The 21,082-nt window shown below is 46.3% G+C and overlaps 1 pseudogene; it reads right to left on the minus strand.

Annotated features, from left to right (window-relative positions):
• The window catches only part of LOC148481306 (uncharacterized), a 77,752-nt pseudogene extending 59,439 nt beyond the window's left edge, over nt 1–18,313 (minus strand).
• Nucleotides 18,314–21,082: the final 2,769 nt, after the last annotated feature.

Raw genomic sequence — 21,082 nt, forward strand, 5'->3', positions numbered from 1 at the left:
CTGCTTACAGTATATGTCCTTCCTGCCCTTATTCACAGAGTGAGCTGCCTTATCTGGGCCCTCTCCTGCTTACAGTATATGTCCTTCCTGCCCTTATACACAGAGTGATCTGCCTTATCTGGGCCCTCTCCTGCTTACAGTATATGTCCTTCCTGCCCTTATACACAGAGTGATCTGCCTTATCTGGGCCTTCTCCTGCTTACAGTATATGTCCTTCCTGCCCTTATACACAGAGTGATCTGCTTTATCTGGGCCCTCTCCTGCTTACAGTATATGTCCTTCCTGCCCTTATACACAGAGTGATCTGCCTTAACTGGGCCTTCTCCTGCTTACAGTATACAGTATATGTCCTTCCTGCCCTTATACACAGAGTGATCTGCCTAATCTGGGCCTTATCCTGCTTACAGTATATGTCCTTCCTGCCCTTATACACAGAGTGATCTGCCTTATCTGGGCCCTCTCCTGCTTACAGTATAAGTCCTTCCTGCCCTTATACACAGAGTGATCTGCCTTATCTGGGCCCTCTCCTGCTTACAGTATATGTCCTTCCTGCCCTTATACACAGAGTGAGCTGCCATATCTGGGCCTTCTCCTGCTTACAGTATATGTCCTTCCTGCCCTTATACACAGAGTGATCTGCCTTATCTGGGCCCTCTCCTGCTTACAGTATATGTCCTTCCTGCCCTTATACACAGAGTGATCTGCCTTATCTGGGCCCTCTCCTGCTTACAGTATATGTCCTTCCTGCCCTTATACACAGAGTGAGCTGCCATATCTGGGCCTTCTCCTGCTTACAGTATATGTCCATCCTGCCCTTATACACAGAGTGATCTGTCTTATCTGGGCCCTCTCCTGCTTACAGTATATGTCCTTCCTGCCCTTATACACAGAGTGATCTACCTTATCTGGGCCCTCTCCTGCTTACAGTATATGTCCTTCCTGCCCTTATACACAGAGTGAGCTGCCTTATCTGGGCCTTCTCCTGCTTACAGTATATGTCCTTCCTGCCCTTATACACAGAGTGAGCTGCCTAATCTGGGCCTTCTCCTGCTTACAGTATATGTCCTTCCTGCCCTTATACACAGAGTGATCTGCCTTATCTGGGCCCTCTCCTGCTTACAGTATATGTCCTTCCTGTCCTTATACACAGAGTGATCTGCCTTATCTGGGCCTTCTCCTGCTTACAGTATATGTCCTTCCTGCCCTTATACACAGAGTGAGCTGCCTTATCTGGGCCTTCTCCTGCTTACAGTATATGTCCTTCCTGCCCTTATACACAGAGTGATCTGCCATATCTGGGCCTTCTCCTGCTTACAGTATATGTCCTTCCTGCCCTTATACACAGAGTGATCTGCCATATCTGGGCCCTCTCCTGCTTACAGTATATGTCCTTCCTGCCCTTATACACAGAGTGATCTGCCATATCTGGGCCCTCTCCTGCTTTCAGTATATGTCCTTCCTGCCCTTATACACAGAGTGATCTGCCATATCTGGGCCTTCTCCTGCTTACAGTATATGTCCTTCCTGCCCTTATACACAGAGTGATCTGCCTTATCTGGGCCTTCTCCTGCTTACAGTATATGTCCTTCCTGCCCTTATACACAGAGTGATCTGCCATATCTGGGCCTTCTCCTGCTTACAGTATATGTCCTTCCTGCCCTTATACACAGAGTGATCTGCCATATCTGGGCCCTCTCCTGCTTACAGTATATGTCCTTCCTGCCCTTATACACAGAGTGATCTGCCATATCTGGGCCCTCTCCTGCTTACAGTATATGTCCTTCCTGCCCTTATACACAGAGTGAGCTGCCTTATCTGGGCCTTCTCCTGCTTACAGTATATGTCCTTCCTGCCCTTATACACAGAGTGATCTGCCTTATCTGGGCCTTCTCCTGCTTACAGTATATGTCCTTCCTGCCCTTATACACAGAGTGAGCTGCCTTATCTGGGCCTTCTCCTGCTTACAGTATATGTCCTTTCTGCCCTTATACACAGAGTGATCTGCCTTATCTGGGCCTTCTCCTGCTTACAGTATATGTCCTTCCTGCCCTTATACACAGAGTGAGCTGCCATATCTGGGCCTTCTCCTGCTTACAGTATATGTCCTTCCTGCCCTTATACACAGAGTGATCTGCCTTATCTGGGCCCTCTCCTGCTTACAGTATATGTCCTTCCTGCCCTTATACACAGAGTGATCTGCCATATCTGGGCCTTCTCCTGCTTACAGTATATGTCCTTCCTGCCCTTATACACAGAGTGATCTGCCTTATCTGGGCCCTCTCCTGCTTACAGTATATGTCCTTCCTGCCCTTATACACAGAGTGATCTGCCTTATCTGGGCCCTCTCCTGCTTACAGTATACAGTTTATGTCCTTCCTGCCCTTATACACAGAGTGATCTGCCTTATCTGGGCCCTCTCCTGCTTACAGTATATGTCCTTCCTGCCCTTATACACAGAGTGATCTGCCTTATCTGGGCCCTCTCCTGCTTACAGTATATGTCCTTCCTGCCCTTATACACAGAGTGATCTGCCTTATCTGGGCCCTCTCCTGCTTACAGTATACAGTATATGTCCTTCCTGCCCTTATATACAGAGTGATCTGCCTTATCTGGGCCCTCTCCTGCTTACAGTATATGTCCTTCCTGCCCTTATACACAGAGTGATCTGCCTTATCTGGGCCCTCTCCTGCTTACAGTATATGTCCTTCATGCCCTTATACACAGAGTGATCTGCCTTATCTGGGCCCTCTCCTGCTTACAGTATATGTCCTTCCTGCCCTTATACACAGAGTGATCTGCCTTATCTGGGCCCTCTCCTGCTTACAGTATATGTCCTTCCTGCCCTTATACACAGAGTGATCTTCCTTATCTGGGCCCTCTCCTGCTTACAGTATATGTCCTTCCTGCCCTTATACACAGAGTGATCTGCCTTATCTGGGCCCTCTCCTGCTAACAGTATATGTCCTTCCTGCCCTTATATACAGAGTGATCTGCCTTATCTGGGCCCTCTCCTTCTTACAGTATATGTCCATCCTGCCCTTATACACAGAGTGATCTGCCATGTCTGGGCCCTCTCCTGCTTACAGTATATGTCCTTCCTGCCCTTATAAACAGAGTGAGCTGCCTTATCTGGGCCTTCTCCTGCTTACAGTATATGTCTTTCCTGCCCTTATACACAGAGTGATCTGCCTTATCTGGGCCTTCTCCTGCTTACAGTATATGTCCTTCCTGCCCTTATACACAGAGTGAGCTGCCTTATCTGGGCCTTCACCTGCTTACAGTATATGTCCTTCCTGCCCTTATACACAGAGTGATCTGCCTTATCTGGGCCTTCTCCTGCTTACAGTATATGTCCTTCCTGCCCTTATATACAGAGTGATCTGCCTTATCTGGGCCCTCTCCTGCTTACAGTATATGTCCTTCCTGCCCTTATACACAGAGTGATCTGCCTTATCTGGGCCCTCTCCTGCTTACAGTATATGTCCTTCATGCCCTTATACACAGAGTGATCTGCCTTATCTGGGCCCTCTCCTGCTTACAGTATATGTCCTTCCTGCCCTTATACACAGAGTGATCTGCCTTATCTGGGCCCTCTCCTGCTTACAGTATATGTCCTTCCTGCCCTTATACACAGAGTGATCTTCCTTATCTGGGCCCTCTCCTGCTTACAGTATATGTCCTTCCTGCCCTTATACACAGAGTGATCTGCCTTATCTGGGCCCTCTCCTGCTAACAGTATATGTCCTTCCTGCCCTTATATACAGAGTGATCTGCCTTATCTGGGCCCTCTCCTTCTTACAGTATATGTCCTTCCTGCCCTTATACACAGAGTGATCTGCCATGTCTGGGCCCTCTCCTGCTTACAGTATATGTCCTTCCTGCCCTTATAAACAGAGTGAGCTGCCTTATCTGGGCCTTCTCCTGCTTACAGTATATGTCTTTCCTGCCCTTATACACAGAGTGATCTGCCTTATCTGGGCCTTCTCCTGCTTACAGTATATGTCCTTCCTGCCCTTATACACAGAGTGAGCTGCCTTATCTGGGCCTTCACCTGCTTACAGTATATGTCCTTCCTGCCCTTATACACAGAGTGATCTGCCTTATCTGGGCCTTCTCCTGCTTACAGTATATGTCCTTCCTGCCCTTATACACAGAGTGAGCTGCCTTATCTGGGCCTTCACCTGCTTACAGTATATGTCCTTCCTGCCCTTATACACAGAGTGATCTGCCTTATCTGGGCCTTCACCTGCTTACAGTATATGTCCTTCCTGCCCTTATACACAGAGTGAGCTGCCATATCTGGGCCTTCTCCTGCTTACAGTATATGTCCTTCCTGCCCTTATACACAGAGTGATCTGCCTTATCTGGGCCCTCTCCTGCTTACAGTATATGTCCTTCCTGCCCTTATACACAGAGTGATCTGCCTTATCTGGGCCCTCTCCTGCTTACAGTATATGTCCTTCCTGCCCTTATACACAGAGTGATCTGCCATATCTGGGCCTTCTCCTGCTTACAGTATATGTCCTTCCTGCCCTTATACACAGAGTGAGCAGCCTTATCTGGGCCTTCTCCTGCTTACAGTATATGTCCTTCCTGCCCTTATACACAGAGTGAGCTGCCATATCTGGGCATTCTCCTGCTTACAGTATATGTCCTTCCTGCCCTTATACACAGAGTGATCTGCCTTATCTGGGCCCTCTCCTGCTTACAGTATATGTCCTTCCTGCCCTTATACACAGAGTGATCTGCCTTATCTGGGCCCTCTCCTGCTTACAGTATATGTCCTTCCTGCCCTTATACACAGAGTGATCTGCCTTATCTGGGCCCTCTCCTGCTTACAGTATACAGTATATGTCCTTCCTGCCCTTATACACAGAGTGATCTGCCTTATCTGGGCCTTCTCCTGCTTACAGTATATGTCCTTCCTGCCCTTATACACAGAGTGATCTGCCTTATCTGGGCCCTCTCCTGCTTACAGTATATGTCCTTCCTGCCCTTATACACAGAGTGATCTGCCTTATCTGGGCCCTCTCCTGCTAACAGTATATGTCCTTCCTGCCCTTATACACAGAGTGATCTGCCTTATCTGGGCCCTCTCCTGCTTACAGTATATGTCCTTCCTGCCCTTATACACAGAGTGATCTTCCTTATCTGGGCCCTCTCCTGCTTACAGTATATGTCCTTCCTGCCCTTATACACAGAGTGATCTGCCTTATCTGGGCCCTCTCCTGCTAACAGTATATGTCCTTCCTGCCCTTATATACAGAGTGATCTGCCTTATCTGGGCCCTCTCCTTCTTACAGTATATGTCCTTCCTGCCCTTATACACAGAGTGATCTGCCATGTCTGGGCCCTCTCCTGCTTACAGTATATGTCCTTCCTGCCCTTATAAACAGAGTGAGCTGCCTTATCTGGGCCTTCTCCTGCTTACAGTATATGTCTTTCCTGCCCTTATACACAGAGTGATCTGCCTTATCTGGGCCTTCTCCTGCTTACAGTATATGTCCTTCCTGCCCTTATACACAGAGTGAGCTGCCTTATCTGGGCCTTCACCTGCTTACAGTATATGTCCTTCCTGCCCTTATACATAGAGTGATCTGCCTTATCTGGGCCTTCTCCTGCTTACAGTATATGTCCTTCCTGCCCTTATACACAGAGTGAGCTGCCTTATCTGGGCCCTCTCCTTCTTACAGTATATGTCCTTCCTGCCCTTATACACAGAGTGATCTGCCATGTCTGGGCCCTCTCCTGCTTACAGTATATGTCCTTCCTGCCCTTATAAACAGAGTGAGCTGCCTTATCTGGGCCTTCTCCTGCTTACAGTATATGTCTTTCCTGCCCTTATACACAGAGTGATCTGCCTTATCTGGGCCTTCTCCTGCTTACAGTATATGTCCTTCCTGCCCTTATACACAGAGTGAGCTGCCTTATCTGGGCCTTCACCTGCTTACAGTATATGTCCTTCCTGCCCTTATACACAGAGTGATCTGCCTTATCTGGGCCTTCTCCTGCTTACAGTATATGTCCTTCCTGCCCTTATACACAGAGTGAGCTGCCTTATCTGGGCCTTCACCTGCTTACAGTATATGTCCTTCCTGCCCTTATACACAGAGTGATCTGCCTTATCTGGGCCTTCACCTGCTTACAGTATATGTCCTTCCTGCCCTTATACACAGAGTGAGCTGCCATATCTGGGCCTTCTCCTGCTTACAGTATATGTCCTTCCTGCCCTTATACACAGAGTGATCTGCCTTATCTGGGCCCTCTCCTGCTTACAGTATATGTCCTTCCTGCCCTTATACACAGAGTGATCTGCCTTATCTGGGCCCTCTCCTGCTTACAGTATATGTCCTTCCTGCCCTTATACACAGAGTGATCTGCCATATCTGGGCCTTCTCCTGCTTACAGTATATGTCCTTCCTGCCCTTATACACAGAGTGAGCAGCCTTATCTGGGCCTTCTCCTGCTTACAGTATATGTCCTTCCTGCCCTTATACACAGAGTGAGCTGCCATATCTGGGCATTCTCCTGCTTACAGTATATGTCCTTCCTGCCCTTATACACAGAGTGATCTGCCTTATCTGGGCCCTCTCCTGCTTACAGTATATGTCCTTCCTGCCCTTATACACAGAGTGATCTGCCTTATCTGGGCCCTCTCCTGCTTACAGTATACAGTATATGTCCTTCCTGCCCTTATACACAGAGTGATCTGCCTTATCTGGGCCTTCTCCTGCTTACAGTATATGTCCTTCCTGCCCTTATACACAGAGTGATCTGCCTTATCTGGGCCCTCTCCTGCTTACAGTATATGTCCTTCATGCCCTTATACACAGAGTGATCTGCCTTATCTGGGCCCTCTCCTGCTTACAGTATATGTCCTTCCTGCCCTTATACACAGAGTGATCTGCCTTATCTGGGCCCTCTCCTGCTTACAGTATATGTCCTTCCTGCCCTTATACACAGAGTGATCTTCCTTATCTGGGCCCTCTCCTGCTTACAGTATATGTCCTTCCTGCCCTTATACACAGAGTGATCTGCCTTATCTGGGCCCTCTCCTGCTAACAGTATATGTCCTTCCTGCCCTTATATACAGAGTGATCTGCGTTATCTGGGCCCTCTCCTTCTTACAGTATATGTCCTTCCTGCCCTTATACACAGAGTGATCTGCCATGTCTGGGCCCTCTCCTGCTTACAGTATATGTCCTTCCTGCCCTTATAAACAGAGTGAGCTGCCTTATCTGGGCCTTCTCCTGCTTACAGTATATGTCTTTCCTGCCCTTATACACAGAGTGATCTGCCTTATCTGGGCCTTCTCCTGCTTACAGTATATGTCCTTCCTGCCCTTATACACAGAGTGAGCTGCCTTATCTGGGCCTTCACCTGCTTACAGTATATGTCCTTCCTGCCCTTATACACAGAGTGATCTGCCTTATCTGGGCCTTCTCCTGCTTACAGTATATGTCCTTCCTGCCCTTATACACAGAGTGAGCTGCCTTATCTGGGCCTTCACCTGCTTACAGTATATGTCCTTCCTGCCCTTATACACAGAGTGATCTGCCTTATCTGGGCCTTCACCTGCTTACAGTATATGTCCTTCCTGCCCTTATACACAGAGTGAGCTGCCATATCTGGGCCTTCTCCTGCTTACAGTATATGTCCTTCCTGCCCTTATACACAGAGTGATCTGCCTTATCTGGGCCCTCTCCTGCTTACAGTATATGTCCTTCCTGCCCTTATACACAGAGTGATCTGCCTTATCTGGGACCTCTCCTGCTTACAGTATATGTCCTTCCTGCCCTTATACACAGAGTGATCTGCCATATCTGGGCCTTCTCCTGCTTACAGTATATGTCCTTCCTGCCCTTATACACAGAGTGAGCAGCCTTATCTGGGCCTTCTCCTGCTTACAGTATATGTCCTTCCTGCCCTTATACACAGAGTGAGCTGCCATATCTGGGCATTCTCCTGCTTACAGTATATGTCCTTCCTGCCCTTATACACAGAGTGATCTGCCTTATCTGGGCCCTCTCCTGCTTACAGTATATGTCCTTCCTGCCCTTATACACAGAGTGATCTGCCTTATCTGGGCCCTCTCCTGCTTACAGTATATGTCCTTCCTGCCCTTATACACAGAGTGATCTGCCTTATCTGGGCCCTCTCCTGCTTACAGTATACAGTATATGTCCTTCCTGCCCTTATACACAGAGTGATCTGCCTTATCTGGGCCTTCTCCTGCTTACAGTATATGTCCTTCCTGCCCTTATACACAGAGTGATCTGCCTTATCTGGGCCCTCTCCTGCTTACAGTATATGTCCTTCCTGCCCTTATACACAGAGTGATCTGCCTTATCTGGGCCCTCTCCTGCTAACAGTATATGTCCTTCCTGCCCTTATACACAGAGTGATCTGCCTTATCTGGGCCCTCTCCTGCTTACAGTATATGTCCTTCCTGCCCTTATACACAGAGTGATCTGCCATATCTGGACCCTCTCCTGCTTACAGTATATGTCCTTCCTGCCCTTATACACAGAGTGAGCTGCCTTATCTGGGCCTTCTCCTGCTTACAGTATATGTCTTTCCTGCCCTTATACACAGAGTGATCTGCCTTATCTGGGCCTTCTCCTGCTTACAGTATATGTCCTTCCTGCCCTTATACACAGAGTGAGCTGCCTTATCTGGGCCTTCACCTGCTTACAGTATATGTCCTTCCTGCCCTTATACACAGAGTGATCTGCCTTATCTGGGCCTTCTCCTGCTTACAGTATATGTCCTTCCTGCCCTTATACACAGAGTGAGCTGCCTTATCTGGGCCTTCACCTGCTTACAGTATATGTCCTTCCTGCCCTTATACACAGAGTGATCTGCCTTATCTGGGCCTTCACCTGCTTACAGTATATGTCCTTCCTGCCCTTATACACAGAGTGAGCTGCCATATCTGGGCCTTCTCCTGCTTACAGTATATGTCCTTCCTGCCCTTATACACAGAGTGATCTGCCTTATCTGGGCCCTCTCCTGCTTACAGTATATGTCCTTCCTGCCCTTATACACAGAGTGATCTGCCTTATCTGGGCCCTCTCCTGCTTACAGTATATGTCCTTCCTGCCCTTATACACAGAGTGATCTGCCATATCTGGGCCTTCTCCTGCTTACAGTATATGTCCTTCCTGCCCTTATACACAGAGTGAGCAGCCTTATCTGGGCCTTCTCCTGCTTACAGTATATGTCCTTCCTGCCCTTATACACAGAGTGAGCTGCCATATCTGGGCCTTCTCCTGCTTACAGTATATGTCCTTCCTGCCCTTATACACAGAGTGATCTGCCTTATCTGGGCCCTCCCCTGCTTACAGTATATGTCCTTCCTGCCCTTATACACAGAGTGATCTGCCTTATCTGGGCCTTCTCCTGCTTACAGTATATGTCTTTCCTGCCCTTATACACAGAGTGATCTGCCTTATCTGGGCCTTCTCCTGCTTACAGTATATGTCCACCCGACCGCCACAAATAGATAGATAATAAGATAGATATGAGATAGATAGATAGTTTGAGATAGATAGATAGATAGATAGATAGATAGATAGATAGATATGAGAGATAGATAGATAGACATATAGATATGATATGAGATAGATAGATAGATAGATAGATAGATAGATAGATAGATAGATATGAGATAGATAAAAAGATAGATATACAGATAGATAGATATGAGATAGATAGATATGAGATAGATCGATAGATAAATAGATAGATAGATAGATAGATATGAGATAGAGAGATAGATATGAGATAGATAGATAAATAGATAGATAAATAGATAGATAGATATGAGATAGAGAGATAGATATGAGATAGATAGATAAATAGATAGATAAATAGATAGATAGATATGAGATAGAGAGATAGATATGAGATAGATAGATAAATAGATAGAAATATATAAGATAGATAGATATGAGATAAATATATAGATACATATAGATTATATAGATAGAAAATAGCATCATCTTTGATCCCAATATATACATAGACAATGTCAGTATGTACGAAGCCTCTGTCACTATTCCTCCTATACTGGGGGAGAGGCTCTTATTGATTGTACTGTCAGCTTACAAGTTGTTTCTGAATAATTGTAACCAAAGGTTTAGGAGAAACACTATCCATCCTGTCCATTACTGTGGCTATTACAGTACCTTCTGGATCATGGTGGGGAGATGAGGGGTGCACTTCATATTATTATAAGCATTGTGTCCTCTAGGAAACCATTCCCCTAACCTACAGTTACTGCTGTAAAATAGCCTCACACGCAGATTTCCCTGTGTTATAATAACCAGCGCTATCTGACACATACATATATGCTATTGTACATTGAACCTCGGTATGCATGAAAGCAGATAACAAATAGAAAACTCTCTTTATTCTACATTATTTGCAAACATCTAATGATTTTGCTGTTGCTATACAATAGTATTCAGATGTTATATAAAAATAAAGATCAGAGCACTTTTGTGGCTTATCGTTTTTTTTCTTCAGGCAGGATTAACTACCGGTGTACAGTATGTGCTAACCTGCGGTGGCTGGGCGGCTTCTGCGGGGGTCTCAGGCTGCACACGATGTCTCGTGATGTTTGCGTGATCTTGCGCATGTGCATTGGGCTGGCCGGAGGCAGGGGCATATCTACCCATTGGCGAGGATGGCACTTGCCAGGGGCGCCAGCCAAGGAGGGGGCGCCGCCCAGTGGTGCCACCCGTGGCCAGTGGGTAGCGAACTTGCCTAAATCGAGTCCAGTGAGGAGAGTGACGCATCCCCTGCGGCCAATCCCAGGCTCCTGATTACATGACTCATGTGACGTCTCCCTGGCCTGGCCAGGGATGAATATAAAAAGTGGAATTGGAGCCAGCCATCTTCAGCGCCTTACCTTGATGCTGCAGTATCCGGCTCTTTTGGGACAAGCGGCCCTGGCCCCCGACAGCCATGATGGCCCCGGCGGGAAGATGGCTCCGGCATGATAGCGGCCCCGGCACCCGACAGGAAGACAGCCATGACGGCCCCAGCGGGAACATGGCTCCGGCATGATAGCGACTGCACACGATGGGAGGATAGCCCCAGCATGATAACGGCCCCGGCGGGAAGATGGCCCCCGGCGCCCAGCAGGATGACCGCCCTGGTGGAAGGACGGCCCCAGCACCTGGCAAGAGGAACTGTGCAGGATTGTTCAAGTATGTAATCACCGGGTGAGGGTTGGTTTGGTGCTGCTGGTTAATGGGTGGCTGTGCTGTGGCAGGTGGGGGGCAGAGCATAACTTTCTGCTGTTGCTGGCACTACTGCTGCTAACAGTGAAGAGTGGCAGGCAGGCAGCCAAAAGGGGGTACATTTAGCAAACGATGTAGGGGGGTAAGGGTCAGCTGCTGCTGCTACTACTACTTTAGGCTACCTTTCTATATACCCTAATCTCCTCCCTACCCCCAGCACTGTCTGCCTCTGACATCTCCTTGCCCCCCAGTATTGCACCGGCTATCTAACCTGACCCCCTCCTTCCCCCAGCACTGTCTGCCCCAACCCCTCCTTGCCTCCCAGCACTGCACCAGTTTCTATCTACCCTTACCCGCTCCTTGTCCCTGGCACTGTCTGCCCCAACCCCTCCTTGCCCTCCAGTACTACACCAGCTGTTATCTACTTTTACTCCCTTCCTACCCCCAGAACTGCCTGCCTCTAGCCCCCTCCTTGCCCCCATTACTGCAGCAGCTGCTATCTACCCTTGCCCCCTTCCATCCTCCAAAACTACCTGCCCATAGACCCTCCTTGATCCCCAGCGGTGTTGTAACTTCTGTATGCTGTACCCTGTCCCTTCCCCCAGCACTGTTTGTCCTTACTCCACTATACCCCCAGCTCTACCCCAACTTCTTCATGTCTTTACCCCCAAGCTTTACCCCATCTGCTGCTTGCTCTTAATCCCCTCTACCCCAACTGCTACCTGCCCCCAGCACTGTCCCAGCTGCTGCTTGCCCTCACCCTCATAATATCTAATGGGACCCAGAAACTATGGAATAGGACCCCAATTATTTTAATTTAAAGCGAGGGGTCCCTGGGACTCACAATTTTTTTTTTTTTTTTTTGCTCGTGCGATCACTGGCACAGGTAGTGTTGACTTCCTCCTATGTCACTGTGGGAAGGTGGGGTGACTATTCATGGTGCATCTGGCTCAGAACTAGTCAAAATACAGCAGTTTCTTTCTGGCCTGACTGTGATAACTTACAGCCCTTGCAGCTGAGAGCGGAACACTGATTGCTCTGAGGTGGCAGGGCCAAGCCACGGCAGCAGCAGCATTCCTCCAGCACTTAGGAGAGTCAGATAGCCTGGATCTGAATCCCCCACGCTATTTAAGATGGAAGGACCTTGATCCTGCTGAGCTGGATAGGGTTAATGGAGTATAAAGTAAGATGGGAGGAAAGAGACCAGGTAGTCAGCGCACAACATTTCTATTTAGAAAATGTGGAGGTGGGGGGGCGCCAGTCCCTTACTTTGCCAGGGGTGCTCGGACTCATAGATACACCCCTGGCCGGAGGTAACACACAGCACATCGGCACTAGGCTGATGCACTGCGGGTCTTGTAGGGATCGCCCAAGGGGGGCGTTTTTTCTCCCCCTCCCCACTCTGGCGGCCAAGATGTAAATACATCTCAGCGTTATTGCTTCCTTCTTCACCTCGATAAGAATCGCAGCAGGAAGTTCTATAGTGTCACGATAAAGTACAGATGGAAGTGTAGATAGAAGAGAGCAATATTCTACAGATCGCCAATACAGTTACTGGACTCGGTGCTATAACTAGGGGTGTTCAAGCAGTGCCATCTCCCAGGCATATCAACCAGGAGAGGAGATGCAAATGAACACTTTGGGGTGGGGCAGGGCTCTTTACTTCATTTAGCCCCGCCCACGCTGGGCCAAATTACAACTCTGTGGGAAGGGGCGTGGCTAAATTACACAATTTGCATAATTTTTGCACTGCCCCACACCATAGGGTGTCGCGATTGCTAGTATTATCTCCCCATCATACCCACTTCACTAGGAAGTGTGCAGAATGCGGGGGATCCACCCACTGTTCCTGGGGTGCAGGAGACTACCCAAAATATCAGGAGTCTTCCATACTATCCGGGAAAGTAGGTAAATCTGCCCGAGAAGGCGATACCATCGCTGCCCCAGCACCCTGCAATTGGCTTGCAGGGTGCCTGTAACAGCGCCCTGCAGCCAGCATCTATGTGGCTTTAAGTTGGGAAGCGTGCCGCTCGCTGTTTTTATATCCACAGCTGCAACGTCATCATTAGTATATGCAAAACTCACGCTACATGCCCAGAGCACTCCAATAACACCCCCACTAAATGTTAACATAGGGCCATATTCAATTAGCCTGCGAAAAGCTGTGACGTCATTTTCGCCTGTTTCAATTATCCCCGTATTCAATTCCAAAAGACTTTTTGCCAGTGCGAAAAGTCTTTGTTAAAAGACGGGGATAAGTTTTCACCATGTAATACCTGGGGAAAAAAAGTGCATAATTGGGGTTTAGTGGTGGAGGCTTAAAAAAAATAGCCTGCAGGTGTTTTCTAGAATGCGGGCGGTATGCTTGCACCCATTTTCATGTACCCCAAATTTGATGGGACAAGTTATTTTTCAAAAAAACCCCCGTAAGTACTATTCTTCACCCCTTCTTCTAAAGCCCCTTTTATGCACATTCCGCGGCTATTGAAAAATAGAGATGAGCGGGTCCAGTTCCCTGAGAATCGGACCCACCCGAACATCGGGGATCCGAGGCAGATACGAGTCGGCTCAGGTTTTCCCGCCGGATCTGAAAATGAGGCAAAACGTCATCATCCCGCTGTCGGATTCTCGCGGGTTTTGAATTCTATAAAGGTCCCGCGATTTGCCGCCATTTTTCATTCCGGCTGTTACTGGCTGGCTGTTGTCTATAGAAGGGCTGGCTGGCTGTCGTTGTGCTGTCTATAGAAGGGCTGGCTGGCTGTCGTTGTGCTGTCTATAGGGGCTGGTTGGCTGCTGTTGTCCTGTCCATAGGGGTTGGCTGTTGTACTTGTCCTGTCCATATCGGCTGGCTGCAGTGCTGTGTTGTCCAGGGGGTGCTCTGTCCTTCAGGGGTGCTCTTCTTCACCCACCCCCAGTGTGAAAAAAATAAATAAAATTAGTGTTAGCCACACTTGTCATCAATGCAGGGGTGCTGTGCTGCTGTCTGTTAAGAGGCTGCTGCCTCTTTTAAGGGGTTCACCCCAGTGTTAAAAAAAAAAAATAATTTGTGTGGTGTGTTAGCCACACCTGTCATTGGCGTAGGTGCGCAGGGGTGCTGTGCTGCTGTCTGTTGAGGGGTTGCTGCCCAAATAATAAATAAACTATTTTTTTTGTGTGTGTCAGCCACACCTGGCTGTCACTGTCATCGGCGTAGGAGCGCAGGGGTGCTGTGCTCCTGTCTGTCGAGGGGCTGCTGCCCAAAATATAAATATTTTATTTTTTTGTGCGTGTTAGCCACACCTGTCATCGGCGTAGCTGCGCAGGGATGCTGTGTTGCTCTCTGTCAAAGGGCTGCATGAATATTACAATGAAAACTTTTTTTTTAAGTTATTGGGTTACAAAAAGTTTTTTTTTTAATCTTAAACATAGCAGAAATGTTATCCTATTTGTATACATTTATGACAATAATATTGCCACGCTGCTGGTACCATGTATGATATTCCTTCTCTATTTTGTTTCAAAATGTTGCCTTGTGCTATCATGGCAGCTTTCAATTAAGGCTATAAAAAGCCTAGTTGGGTGTGGCTAACAGCCAGCCCCTGTATAGATGTGTCCCTCTGTATCTAGGAGGTGAGTACATGTAACTGCAATGTAATGATGTGCTGGGCATATATGCTAGTGTTAGGGACCTGCAGAAAAAACAAGGGGTCCCTTGACGCTGGGCTGCAGGCTTATATTCTTTGATCAAATCATGACAAATTCCCCTTTGTTTTATTTGCTGCACACACATAAATTTGCAGTATATTATTGTTAGCGCCGATAGCAAAAGTTTTTCTGTTTTTTTATACATTTATGGCATTAATATTGCTACGCTGCTGGTACCATGTATGATATGGGTCAAACCGAGCGCGGGCATATTCCTTTTCTGTCTTGTTTCAAAATTTTGCCTTGTGCTCTCATGGCAGCTTTCAACTAAGGCTATTATTATTATTATTATCCTTTATTTATATGGCGCCACAAGTGTTCCGCAGCGCCTTACACAGTACATAAAACTAATAAGTGAACAAAAAAAAAACAAGTAACTTACAGTGCAGTGAAGGACATTACATACATTGCTGCAATAGTGATTAAAACACTCACTATAAGCAGCAGGGAGTTAGCAGAGACGTGTTAGGTGCCCTTATGAGGAGTAAGGAGTAGAAGAAAGTGTGAGGAGAAGCACATGAGGGAAGAGGTCCCTACTCGTGAGAGCTTACATTCTAAAGGGGAGGGGCAGACAGACAGGCGTGATACAGAAGGTGAAGCCTAGTTGGGTGTGGCTTATTACAGCCAGCCCATGTATAGATGTGTCCCTCTGTATCTAGGAGGTGAGTACATTTAACTGCAATGTAATGGTGTGCTGGGCATATGTGCTAGTGTAGGGACCTGCAGAAAAAACAAGGGGTCCTTTGACGCTGGGCTGCAGGCTTAAATGCTTTGATCAAATCATGACAAAATACCCTTAGTTTTATTTGCTACACATATATATTTGTAGTATATTATTGTTAGCGCTGATAGCTAAATTTTTCTGTTTTGTATAGATTTATGGCAATAATATTGCTACGCTGCTGGTACCATGTATGATATGGGTAAAACCAAGCGTGGGCATGTTCCTTTTCTGTTTTGTTTCAGAAATGTTATCTTAACAGCTTATAAAGTTATATGCTCTAAAAAACTAAAGCCTATATTTATTTACAAACCTATATAGAGTGGACATCCTAAATTCTAAAACTGTTCTATTCAAAAACGTAAACAAAAGCAAAGATTCTAAGTCTAGTGTGTTATAGTGTGTTATTATGATGTAGAATGTAGAAGGCCAAAAATTGGGTGGACCACCCATGGCTGATTGATCAACCATGGTGACTGGATAAGTGTCATAAGGAAGAGGAGGCTGCAAACTGGGTGTCATGTTATGAGTTGGCCATATGGGGCATGTTGCTGTTAAGGGATCAGGCTGGTTATCAGTGGACACATTATTATAGTTGTTGTTATTTTGGGTTGCCATCTCCTGAAGGGTGTTTACCAACAGACTGAGACTAACTATCAGCTCAGGCATAGACACTTCCTGAGCAACAGAGCTCTGTTCTCTGGAGGGAAGCCAAATAGGTGGGAGCCCCTGTTCCAACATCTGAAGCTCTTCTCTGTCCACATCATCTATCTATTATAGATGAAAAAAAATGTTATAGGGGACATCTAGCTCCACTCTCTGTACCCTGCTCACCCTTTTTGGTCAGGAAATCCAGGATGGATGGTTTGGAAGAAGAAGGTCTAGCAACAATGGTCATTATCAAGACCTAGTCCCCCCAGTGGGTATAGTCTGGGAGGTATTAGTTGGCATGCAGGCAGCGGAATAACAAAGGCCTCCATGTTGTCTGTGCTCACTATTCCTTATTTCAGTTTGCGATTCAGGTAGGAATAAAGTCAGCTATAGAACACAGAATCACTGGATGTCTTAGTGCATTCAGGCCAGATATGATCTATGAATTCCCAGATAGATTCCGGACAGATGAATCCTTTGCTTGTAATAATCTTTGGTAATTCCTGGCAAAGGTGGGTGTTATAGCCAGATACTTTGAAGGTTGTAAATTTGAACTGTTTTCTAGAAAACATGTGAATGAAACCTTTCCACACTGCAGAACATGATGGAGAAGTTCAGCACCTAGAACATCTTTTTTCATGTTCTCTGACGCCTCTCCTGACTGTGAATAAAGATTCTCCACACTGTAGTCTTCCATTTTGACTTTTAATGGTGATTTCAATGTTGTCCATTGGCTGAGATCCATCTCATCTGATGGTTGGGTTTTCCCCATGCAAATGAGACAATTCACATCCAGAAGGAGACTCTTATGTTTAGCCGTGGTGTAAGTCTCTCTTTTGGCAGAATTTGCACAATCTTGGAGGCACCATGATGAATCAGACAGATCCTCCTGGGTAAACATTTGATCTGGTGTTGTATCTATTTCTATTAAATCTTTGTGTGTGAGTTTAGTCATCTGCCGCTTGTGGTGGAGCTCTTTTTTTGCTTTCTCAATGATCTCCAGAGTATGTTGTCTCTCTTGGTTTCTCCAGTTTGTCAGCTCCAGTCCAGCCATTTCTGTTGGGCTCAACTGAACAAGACATTGGGCTCAACTGAACAAGACACGGTGAAAGAAAATCTTATTTTTTGGGTCTTTCAGATTGAAGAGAAGACTTCTGTACTTATTTTTTACCTCACACCAGTATTATACAAGTTATTGTAAATTTCATTCTCTACATTCCTTGCCAATTTTTTTCAATGTTTCCAGATGCACATCAAGATTTTTTAGTCTCCTGAAATCTCTTCAGCAGAACTTCACATAGCGTCTGTACTGTGGTGGTCCGAATCTCTTTAGGTGACTTGCCTGAAGCCAGCATCAGGGAGGAGAGAGTCTTCATTATTTTACACATTTTCTTTTTTGACTTTCCTATGGGCTGTGATACATTTAGGGATTCTGGACTTGCCAACAGGTCTCTTGTCCTTTTTGTATCAAGCATAGTGGTTAAGTATGTCTGAGATTGTTCTCCATCCTCTTCACGTATTATGTCACCCTCATCATCATGGATGAGAATGTGCTCTCCCTGACCCATCTGGTCAGAACAACTCTCCAGCTCATCCAGTATCTGCACTTCTTTGGAGTCTGCATTCCAGTATCCTAGCAGCTGTCAAGTTTGGTCTTCTCTCTTAGTTTTAACAGGAGAGACTCTGTTCATCATCCAGCATATCTTCTCCATCACTGAGGTATTGTTCAGAGTAAGTGCATTCACATTTTTAGAAATATGGTTATCCAGAGAATGCTCTGACTGCCATTTCACATTAGGAGATTTCAGCACGGAGATAAACTGTACATCGGGATTAGGATCAGACAAGGTGTTAAATGGAGTTTCTACCACAAACTTCTCAAATAATTCCAATGGGCTGTAACATTCAGGGTTCTGTGGTAACTAGCGGGATCCACATAAAATGGTTTTTCCATTTTCTCACTTTCTTGATAGACCTCCACAACTTTTTCTCTGGAGCAGTCACACATAATAAACCAGCTGTGTCAGTGCGGCCACCGCTTCTATAGGCCTCTCTTGAATAATAAAAGTGTTTCCTGATGTGCCATGTTTGAAGTTGAACTGCCATGTGTTTGTGCCACCCACTGCTGCCGCTTAGCTTAGCCAGCCAGCTAGCTTGGTGCAAATTTTGGGACTAAACTGGATGAAAACAATATATTGAGCTGTGAGGTGGTCAAAATTGCCTGGAAACGAGTGGAAATAAGTGTTATTGAGGTTAATAATAATGTAGGAACAAAAAAGGCCCATTTTATGTGATTTTAGCTGCTTTTATGATTTTTTAAAGAAATAATCCAGATCCAAAACCAAAACCGAAAAACAAAACACAGAGGTGAGCTTTTGGCAAAACCCATCCAGATCAAAAACCAGGGGAGATCCAGATCCAAAATCAAAACCAAAACACAGGGCTCAGTGCACATCTATATTAAAAACCCCGACTTCCCTCAGCAGCCCAAATCGGGTGTACCCATAGTGTTCCCCAATGTCAGGAAATCTTTAGCGGAGGTGACAGGAAGATTTCCTGAAAATTGAATGGACTTTTCGATACTTACCTGTCCTCCGGGTCCCGTTTTCGCCGAATCCTAATTGAATACTGGGATAAAGCGGGCACGCGCCCGATACTTTATCCCAGAAAAACGGCGATGATGGCGAAAAGTCAGAGCTCGGACTTTTTGCCTCAAATTCAATACAGGCCTAAGTGAGTCTCTGATCAATGTCTAATACTGTACAAGGGAGATATTGGAAAGGAGGCTTTATTTTACATTTGAAGTTAAAACGGAAAACATGCTCTGCACTCACATAATTACACTCCAAACTGTATTTTATTTACTTTTCAGGGAATTTTGGTTCAAAGATATTGCAATTCATTGTTAAGCCAGCCAACTCCATCAAAGTCTTCTCCTCTAGCCAGTCTTGACTCCCTACACTGACTCACAACCACCCAGGTGCTCATTAATTAAGATGCTACGGCAGGTGGAAGCTTTGTCTCTTTAAGCCTATGAGTTTGTAAACCTTAACCCATGAAAACAGCATAGTTTGTGTATAAAATCTGGGTGATACAGTATCTGGTGGCTTAGGATGTGGAGTAGTTCCTCTCATGTCTTTGTAAGTCAGTGTAGGGACTGGCCAGAGGGGAGACTTTGAGGGAGTTGGGCATCTTAATAATTTATTACAATATCTTGGAACCAACATTCCCTGAATTTAAATGAAACACAGTTTGGAGCATAACTAGGTGGGTGCAGAACATGTATGTTTTATTTATTTAAATGGTGTGGTCACATACATCAGACACCACAGATGGATGATTACCGTGGATTCAAGCATTTGTATATGTATATATAATATTGAAATGCACGTTGGCGTTTTTTCAGCCTGAGGCAGAAGAGACCCTGCATTGTCTTATAATAAGGAGGATTATGTTTGCATTTTTGACATTTTTGCAGAACTCTTTACACCAGTCTCTAACACTTGGAGAGACGGGAACTTTATATAATTTGGGAGAGTGTTAGTGCATATAGGGTACTCCAATGTACTGTACATCACATATCATTCATGGCCAACACATTAATAGTGGAGATGTGTGCAGACCCCCGTGTTTTGGATTTGGTTCTAAATCATTGTCGTGTTTTGGTTCGGTTTCGGGGATTTTTTTAAAAATTGATAAAAACAGCTAAAGCCATGCTACTTGCACCTGTTTGTTCTCTATAGTATTAGTAACACCAATAACATTCATTTCCAGTCATTTCCAGTCATTTCCAGTCAATTTTGACCACCTCACAGCACCTGAAATCACCAGGGAGGGTATAAATGCAATCCAAAATATGCAAGATCCATGTTTTTTAGAACCGAGTTCTGGACTTGCGAGAAGATTTGAGTTGGGACTTGTTCTACCTGGAACCCCCAAAGTGATCCGAGCTAGGATTCGGTTAAATTCAGAAGCCCAAAGTTCAGGTGTGTTCAGTTTTCAGCAAAACCTAACAGCTCATCTCTAATTAATAGACCCAAGACCAACCAAAGCTCACTCAGGGCCTGATTCAGCAAGGATCGCTATTGCAATTACGCATGCAATCGGCCAATTGTTGCATTCTGCGCATGCGCAAACACTCCGCTGCGATCGGGACTATGATCGCAGTGACTATGCAGACCCATCTCAGAGTGATTGACAGGAAGTACCGTTTGGAGGAGATGACGGGGTGTGGTCGGCGAAACGCAGGTCTGCCAGTGTGTTTGAGCGGCATTGCGTGCATAAATGATCCATTGTGATGCCAAATGCAGCTTGGGCTTTCACTGCGTGAGATGTGGTTAACAATTTCTGAGTAAGATCACACCTTGTGCGTGTGAGGCTCCGATGGTACTCGATGTTACCGATGGTTTCATAGTCTTGCTACATCTTACGGATGTGTGTAAGATAAGGGGGGCGCCCTTATGTTAGACTGCGTGTGGCATTGCGATTGCAATCATTAGCATATCTTCGCACTGAGGCCCTGATTCAGAGCCGGACGCTCTTTCAGAGCTCTGAATCAAGACTGCAATTTTTTTTATTTGTGAGCCGGCCTCCTGGACGCTCGCTAAGCCGTGGGTGACCACCCACAGCTTTTGCGAGCGGCCAGGTGATGGTCGTGATGGTCGCGATCATCGCGACCATCGGGCTTGCGACAAGACCCTTGTGGTAGGGTCTCGTCCATCGCAAGCCCCAGTGAACTTCCGGCTATAATAGAGCAGGAAGCTCACTACTAAGGCCG

This window comes from Taudactylus pleione, unplaced genomic scaffold, assembly GCF_031769625.1.
Source record: "Taudactylus pleione unplaced genomic scaffold, aTauple2 ptg000586l, whole genome shotgun sequence".
In the NCBI taxonomy this organism is placed as follows: domain Eukaryota; kingdom Metazoa; phylum Chordata; class Amphibia; order Anura; family Myobatrachidae; genus Taudactylus; species Taudactylus pleione.